This window comes from Marmota marmota, unplaced genomic scaffold (genome assembly GCF_001458135.2).
Source record: "Marmota marmota marmota unplaced genomic scaffold, marMar, whole genome shotgun sequence".
NCBI classification, from domain to species: Eukaryota; Metazoa; Chordata; class Mammalia; order Rodentia; family Sciuridae; genus Marmota; species Marmota marmota.
In genome coordinates this window covers 13,044,099-13,052,047 of record NW_025999990.1, presented here as the reverse complement: position 1 = coordinate 13,052,047, position 7,949 = coordinate 13,044,099, and positions in this window count along the sequence as shown.

The following is a 7,949-nucleotide window of genomic DNA, read 5'->3' as shown; positions in this document are numbered from 1 at the left end:
TCAGTCGGGATGGCAAAGTGACAGAAGAAAACCAGTCTAGGTGCCTGGGTGGCTTCATGGAGTACCACTATCATTCTTTGTCCTAGACCTCTGTCCCTTCACTGCTCTGATGGAGAGAATGAATGCCCATCTTATTTAAACTTGTAACATTCTCTTGTCATAGTGCATTAGTTACCAGAGCTTAATTAATTATCAGTAGCCTAATTATTACTGCATGGAACTTAAGGAACAGTCTTCATGAACTTTATTTCTCCAATTACAAGAAGACTGGATAGAGTAGGGCAATCAAGACATACCTCTGTTTGAATCTCAGCCTGCAGCTTTTTGAGCTGCATGATCTTGAACACATTATTTGGTGTTCTTAAGTTTCAGTTTCCTTGTTTTTTGAAGAAAATTTATTAATGCTACCTGGTAGGTTAAAATTACAAATCATTTTGAGAGAAATAAAAAGAGATCAACATTATCTACCATAGGGTGGATGTATAATATATTCCAACAATGATGCTTGTATCATCAATTGCAATTGACCCTAAAATGTGATAATTGTATCATTACATTTTATTAAGAGAGTCCAATCATTTAGGGACACAAATTGGAACATACAGATGAAACAACAATTTATAAAAAGTCTCAAAAGTTCATAATAATTGTTTCTCAGCCTCTATTCTCTACCTCATCTAGCATTCCCTTATTCCAACTTCTAGATTTAACTTCCTAAATGTCGGTTTTACATTTTTAATTGATTTTCTTGCTTTCTTCTTGTTAAATTTAGATAGATTCTGGGTAAATGTCCAGTATCAGGTATGAGATTTGCAAATATTTTCCCCAGGGATGCAGATTTTATTTTCATTCTCTTAACAATGTCATTCAAAGAGTGTTTTTATTTTTTATTAAAATAATTTTTTTTGCAGTGTTGAGGATAGGACTCAGACCCTTGCACATGCTAAGCAAGTGACTTACCAGTGAACTATACCACCAGACCCTGTTTCTAATTTTGATGAAGTCTAATTTATGATTTTTTTTTTGTTGATGTGTAGTATTTTGGGTGTATGTTTAAGAAAGCTATGTTCAACCTAAAGCCACAAAGATTTCTCCTATATTTTCTTCTAAGTTGTTTAATATTTGTTGATATTTCTTGATATGATTAATATTTCTTGATATTATTTAGATTTATTAATATTTCCTCTAACAGTTTGAAATTTTTTTATATTTTGATATGGTCCATTGAAAGTTCATTTTTATATCTGATTCATTTGCACATTAAATTTTTACAGTGCTATTCATTGAAAAACTTTTTTCCACTGAAATGTTTTTATACATGAAATTCTTTACTTGTCCTATTGATTCACTTATGCATATTTATGCCACTTCTACTTGTCTTGAAAACAGTAGCTTTATTTTGACCCTTGAAATGAAGTCCTCTGACTTATTCTTCTTTTGAAAATTGTTTTGGCATTTCCAGGCATTTTTTATTTTCATTTGGATTGCAGAATCAGCTTTCCAACTTCTTTAAAAAGCCTGCTATGATTTTGATTTTGATAACCTTGAGTGTATAGATCACCTGATGAAGAACTGAAATCTTAACAATACCAAGTCTTCAGTCCCATGGCAATATTACTCTATTCATTTAGGTTTTCTTTTATTTCTCTCAAAATGATTTGTATTTTTAACATACTGAGTCTTACAAATCATTCATTGGATTTACCCTTAAGTATTTCAGGTTTTGTTTTTGTGTTTTTGGTACCAGGGATTGAACCCAAGGGCACTTAACCACTGGGCCACATCCCCAGCCCTTTTTTGTATTTTATTTTTTATTTTATTAAAACAGGTTGTTATTTTATTAAGACAGGTTGTTGTTGAGTTGCTAAGTGCCTTGTTGAGAAACTGAACTCTTGATCCTCCCACCTCAGCCTCCCCAGTTGCTAGGATCACTGGTGTGTGTTGTTATGCCCAGCTCAGGGTTTGTTTTGTTTTGTTTGTTTGTTTTGATGACATCATAAATGCTATTTTTAAAGCTTCAGTTTCTGGTTTTTCATTGATAATATATAGAAATGCAATTGATGTTATCTTCTATAGTCTGTATTCTTGCTAAACTCATATATTAATTTATCAGTTTTCTTGTGGATTCTACAAGATTATCTGCAAAGATGATCATATTTCCAATGAATAAATTCTCAGTCTTACTGCTTTCTTTGCAATCTGGGTTCCTCTTATTTCGTTTTCTTGCCTTATTTCACTAACTAAGACCTCTACTATCACTTTGAATAGAATTGATGGCAGAGGACATCATTGTCATATTCCTCATCTACGGGGAAAGCATTCAGACATTCAACGTTAAGGATATTGTTAGTCATTTTTTTTTGTAGACATCCTTTAATAGGTTGAGGAAGTTTACTACTATCGCTAGTTTGCTAAAAGTTTTAATGAATAATAGAAATCAATTTTTATCCACTGCTTTTCTGTATTTGTTGAGATGATTCTATGGTTTTTCTCTGACTCATTTTTGAATGTTAAAACAATAAAATCCACTTAGCCATGGTGTATAACTTCTTTTACATAATGTTTGATTTGCTAATGGTTCAAAAGAGTTTTTTTTTTTTTTTAATGCGTGTCCATGAGAGATACTTTTGGAAACTTTCTTTGTAATGTCTTCAGTTTTGGAACTAGAATAATGCTAGTCTTGTAGGTTGAGTTGGGAAGAAGTTCATCATCTTTAATTTTCTGAAAAAAGTTTGTGTAACATTGGTATTTTTTCCTCCCTTAAATGTTTACCAAATGTTCATAAATAAAGGAAACTTGGCACGGAATTTCTTTTTAGAAGTGTTTTCAAATACAAATTTGATATCTTTAATAGCTACAGGACTTTGCAGGTCTTCTCTTTTCTCTTGAGTAAGCTTTAGTGGCTCAGCCTCATCTTCTTTGGTTTGGATTGCTCTCATAAAACACAGTAAACTGTGTGGTTTACAAATATCAAGAAATTATTTCTCCTAGTGCTAGAGTGTGGAAGCCTGAGATCACGATTGGGCTCTGGTGGGGCCCTTTTTCTGGCTTGTAGACTATTGACTTCTTGCTGTGTCATTAATGGCAGAGAACAGAGAGAGAAGCAGGTTGTCTTGGGACCCTTATAAGGGCATCCATCAATCTTGTTTATAAGGACTCCACCTTGAAGACCTTACCTAATCCTAAGTACCTCTCAAAGCCTCTATTTCCTAACACTAACACTTTGGGGGGTAGGGTGCCGCAGTCCAGCTGCAGCAAAATAACCAGGGTGGGGGGTGATGAACAACTTGTGTACATTGATACAGCAGGAATGGGAGCCCTTTATTGTAGGACAGGAGGAGTATATATACATTCCACACAGCTTATCTTAATTAAAATAAACTAGATACAGCAGTCAACCAATAAGGAATCTCCACACTTAATGGCTGGCTTTACTTCACAAACCACTCCCTCTGGCAAAATGCCAGGCGCCATCTTGACTTGTTTACAGACTCTAACAGTAGGGTTTTAGCATATGAATTAGATGTGGGGGGGCACGATCAAGCATTCCATACCTGTGCTCTGTAAAGAATTTGCCTATTTCTTTGGAATTGTTGGATTTATTGGCATAAAGATGATCACAATATTTTCTTATTATCCTTTCAATACCTGTAAAATCCAGAGTGTTGTCACCTCATTCTAGATACTGGCAATTTGCCTTCAATTATAGTTTACAGTGTGTTCCTGTGGGAGCTGCAGGATCTGCACGTGGAGCTAAGGTTAAGTGTAGCTTTCAGAGGACGATCTCCTCTGGGCTGGAGCACAAAAGGGAGTGGAGCCCTGTCCAGTGTGTACCAGGGAAAAAACCTCCTGCAGACTTAGAGAGAGATGGATGCCTTCGGTGGCAACATGTAAACAAAATGCTTTGCTCCCTTGAGAGAAGCCCACCAAAGGAAGTAATTCATGTAAAAAGTAATTACCCATTAAATGCTAAACATACTACTTGCCCTGTAAGAAAAATGGAAAGATATTTACACTTTAAAAAGAAGCAATTAGTGGTAGTTGGTTCACAAAGGAAAGTGCCAGACCAGGACACAGGAAAGAGTGTAAATACAGAAAGATGGGAGAGATTTATTATTAAATTAAAGTTCCTTAATTACTGCAAATGTTACATATGCAGTTTTCTGACATTTAAAGGATGCTTTTCACCAAAACTGAAATGAGTTGTCCACCTTGGATTTGCACTTCTTGAGCATCATGTAAATGCTAGACCTAAATTAAAGCTAACCAGTTTCTGCTATACCTTTATTTACATATTTTTTTAATAATTAGAAACTAAACTATTTAAAGAAAACTGAAGTCTATAATGAGTGCCAATCCAAATGTTCAGATATTAAGGGAAGGAACGGCCAAACGTTCCCTTGGGTTTGGGTGTTAGGGGAAACCCCTGTCTCGGGTGGACAGTGGACCTGCGAGAGCTGCACATTCCCAGCGACACCTGCGCCTTTGCAACCTGCCCATCTTTTCAGTTTACTCCGTTCTGTGAAGATGCTAGAAGCTGGTCACAGGCTGCCTGGCTCACACTGTTGAGGCTTAAACTGTAGAGATTTATTCCTTTGTAGTTCTGGAGGCTGAAAGTCAGACAGCAGGGTGCCAGGAGGGTTGGGTACTGGTAGGGCCCCCTCTGGGTGGCAGGCTGTGTCCTTATTTCTGCACCTTCACATAACAAAGACAGAGGGATCTGGAATCCCTGTCTAAGGCCACAAATCCCATTCAGGAGAGCCCCATATTCATGACTTAACTACCGCCCAGAGAGGATTTCAACATAAGCCATTAGGAGGGAAACAAGCCTTCTATACTTGAAATTTTTCTTAACTTAAATTTGGCTAAGTTGATTTCTACTGTTTGCTGCTTAGCACCCATAAAGCAAGGTTCAAGTCCTCCACTTCCAATTTTTTCCATATCTTTAGTGAGCTCCAGAAATGCTTGCAACTCCACATGTGTTTATCGAGTGTCAGACACAGTGCAATGCACTGTGGGAGCATAAACTTATTGACACAAGTCTTTCCAACAGTTCTCCTGAATTAAATATTAATGAGAAGCAAGGGGAGAACAATCAAAATGCTTTGAGTACACTGATTAATCCTGGCTCACCAGCTTGCTTTCTTTGTAGGACTTTACACAGCCTTTATATAACCTGCCCTGGGAATCTTGAAATGGAAAGAGATAATATGTTGCAATCTTAAAATTCATATCACATGGAATCTTTTTAAAAAAATCTGTGTGAATAATGTCTGATCAATCATATTAGAAATTATGAATGAGGGCTGGGGATGTGGCTCAAGCGGTAGCCTGCTCGCCTGGCATGCGTGCGGCCTGGGTTTGATCCTCAGCACCACATATAAACAAAGATGTTGTGTCTGCCGAAAACTAAAAAAAAAAAAAAGAAAGAAAGAAAAGAAAAGAAATTATGAATGAAAAGCAAGGCAGGAAAATTTTAATAAAAATTGACAAAGCCTGAAAGAATGTCTGTAGATGTTGGGGGAAGCCCCAAAGGCAGAAGGCTGTGGGCAACAACCTGTGTTCTCAGAAGGCAGATCGATAAAGTCAAAGTTTCTTCAATGTTTGTTTCAAATTATTGTCACATGCAGCAAAAACTCCCCTCAAAGAAATCTTACAGAGCATTCTTAGATCATAGCATATTCAGATCTCAATATACTTCATTTAAAATATAATACTCAATAAACTAGAATAAGGAGCAGCCTCAAGTTGCAGAAGAGAATCCAACATGGAAATCTACAACCACCTGAGTTTCCAAACAAGAAAATCTACAAGGTGCTGATCATCCTCAGAAACAAAATTGCGAATCTTCTACAAAATCCATCTATAATCAAGATATAATGGACTATTCTGATCTTCTACCTCAGGAAGGGATAAAACGCTAGAGATTGAAAAGAAGGTCATTGGAATTGTCAAATTCATACAGCAACTTTATATGGGGTCTGAGTGGAAAAGATACCTAGAGGAGAAAGTTCTCACTGAATATCTTTACCATAGTATCTCATTTAGTATCCTCACAACAACCCTATAATGTCCATAGTATTTATTTGTGATTCAGAGATGGCTACCTGTTTTGCCAAGAATATAAGCTCGTAAGTAGAGAGGCTAGAACTGAAGCCCAGAAACTCTGACTGTATGTTTTGTATTTCTATCTATAACATTTCATATTTGCAAGGTTAAAGAAGAGAACAGAGAGCCCACAGATGGCTCAGAACCTGTCCTGAAATTTTACCATTGCTGTTATTTATTGCAATCCCTTGATACACACTTGAGAGAAACCCATCTTCCTGTGGTCAGTTTTGCTACTCTATTCAGTATTGCATTATGCAATCACCTAGTACAGAATTTCATTCTCAGCTGTACCCCAAAGAGTACTGTAGAATTTGAACAATTAGTGATTATTATTGGAGTTCTTAGTACATTGATAAATTCATGGTAGGAAACACAATTCTGTCTCCTTTTATTGGGTTTAACAAAACTCAAAATGACTTTCACAAAGCAAATTTTTTCTCTTTTAACTTTTAAACCCATGTGCACTATAAAGGAAATTTAAGCCACATGTTTCGGAGTTATTTGCACTTAATTCATCAAATGTTGTTTGGTAAAAGCCATTTGGTTTCCCAGAAGCCTTAGAACACTTGTTTATAGGATTTTGAAGCCTTTCTTAGCTAGAACTGGGAAATCTAGGAAGGTACTCCCCTGAACTTAAGCTACAAAAGATTCAGACTCGGGATATTGGATTTCAAGGGGACATCTCCCATATGTCCTTGGTTTCTTTGCTATAATGTAGCGTCACAAAGTGAAACTCCATCCTCGTCTTTAGGACTGTCATTTTTACTGTGGATGCAGGCAGTCTCAGTGAAGGCCAGGCCTCCTTGACTTTGTAGGTTTAACTGCAAAACATCTTGTCCTTGACATTAATTCTCCATTTCTTCAATGTTCTTCCTAATTTTCTTTCCCAAGTTTTCTGAAAAGAAACTAGTCATGTCAATAGCCAGCATGATTGGCTATTGATGCATCAGTTCCTTCTAAAATTTTCATTCTTGCTTTTGAGCTCAGAATAAAATGGCATAAAAAGAGGAAAGAAAAAAGGAAGCCATGTGATTTTGCTATTTAGCATAGAAAAATGACAACTGAATTTCTTGTTAGAAAATAAAGCTTGAAGTCTTTCATAATCAAGCGTGTTCGGAAAGTCTAAGGCAAGATGCCTCAGAATGAAGCAGCATTAGTCATTATGTTAAAATGGCTATACATCAAATTACTAGTGTAATATTCTAATAATTAGTAAAAATCCTTTCCGTAGCACTTATAACATTCGCCAAAATGCTTTAAATAATTCATCAAGATTGCAATGATTAGCATTAATCAATGGGATCTTTAAGTAATATTAACATTAATAAAACTAATATTTATTAGCCATTTTATTATGTTCTAGAAACTGCAGTATCTCATCATTTTGTGCTCATGGTTACTTTATGAAATAGGTTGTTTTATCATGCTGGTACATTACCGTGGCTGGAAATTCCACTAGGAGTTCCTAGTGTGGGGGGTCTCTGGCAGAAGGATATCTTATATTCACTGAAAGACTTTTGGTAAGAGACTAGGTCCTGAGCTTCAAAGTTGTTCCTCTAAGACATTAAAATTGTTGGAGTGGTTTAACTATGGGAATTACTGACAAATTTCTCAAGACATTTGTTGAGAATCAGGAAAATTTACAACAGAGAGGCAGAAAGGACTAGAAACAGAACGTTTGTTCTAAGGGGAAAAAAAAGGTGAGGTAGCTTGAAGAGATGAATCATGTATTCTCAAATTAGCTCTTAGCATACTGTTGGTCATTAATTAATTCATTATCTGTGGTCACCTCAGAGCCCTCTCAATGCTTTCTCCTTACCCCCACCCCGCCCCCACCC